A 945-nucleotide genomic window follows, 5' to 3' on the forward strand; every position below is an offset into this window, starting at 1 on the left:
TTCTGGCCACTCCCAGGTGAATGGCCGTCAAAAGCTTTGCAGTACTGGGAAATGTACAAAACATAGTGGCCAAAAACGAATATCTCAACTAAACCCTGATGAATTTTTTTAAATTCGCTCTACATACCTGTATAATAAACCAAATAGCCGGACAAAACGTTAAATGATATACATACATATGTATGTATGTATAAGTATGAGGGCGTATTGAACATTTTGAGTACGCAGATTTTTTAGGCTGGTATATTTATTTATGCTAAATATATTACTTGATTTTGTTTTGTCACACTTTAGAAGTAAACGTCTTGGCTGTTCTCCCAACCGCTTAGTAAAGACACAAACCTAAAGACAAAGTAGTAAACAATTGAACTATAAATTTATTTATAGTTTCCGTTCAATCAATTTTTGCTCATTGTCGACTGCAGCCAGGTTTTTACCCTTTTAAAATGGAAGTGCTTTGAAGTTAGAGATAATAACTTGATACAGAACCGGATGATCCACATACCTACTTTTCAAATCAATTTACTAATTATTTGGTTAGCGTTGGGAGTATAATTTGTTATACAGTATATATATAGGAAAAACCTTGAAATTTAGGGGGGGGCCGAAATTATCAAGCAAGCATTTCGTGGTAGTATTTTTGAATATCTAGGCAAAAATTTGAAAGTTAGGGGGGTGAGGGGGGCGGGTCCCCCCCGGCCCCTACCTGGCTACGCCCATGCGACCACCTGTAATTTTACTTGCACGTACACATTTAACACAATTAAATATCTTTCGTACTCGAAAATTCGTTTAGCGATAATTCGGTAATAAACCTTTTAGTCAACATTTTAATGTGAATGTTGTATTTAATAAACACACCAACTAAATATGTTTTAAATTTGAAGCTTAAAATATGCAAACAGATTCTGACTCGAGCTCGTTGTCTACTGAAACTGAATGGGC

This window comes from Rhagoletis pomonella, unplaced genomic scaffold (genome assembly GCF_013731165.1).
Source record: "Rhagoletis pomonella isolate Grant_MI unplaced genomic scaffold, Rhpom_1.0 Rhpom_scaffold_00006, whole genome shotgun sequence".
In the NCBI taxonomy this organism is placed as follows: domain Eukaryota; kingdom Metazoa; phylum Arthropoda; class Insecta; order Diptera; family Tephritidae; genus Rhagoletis; species Rhagoletis pomonella.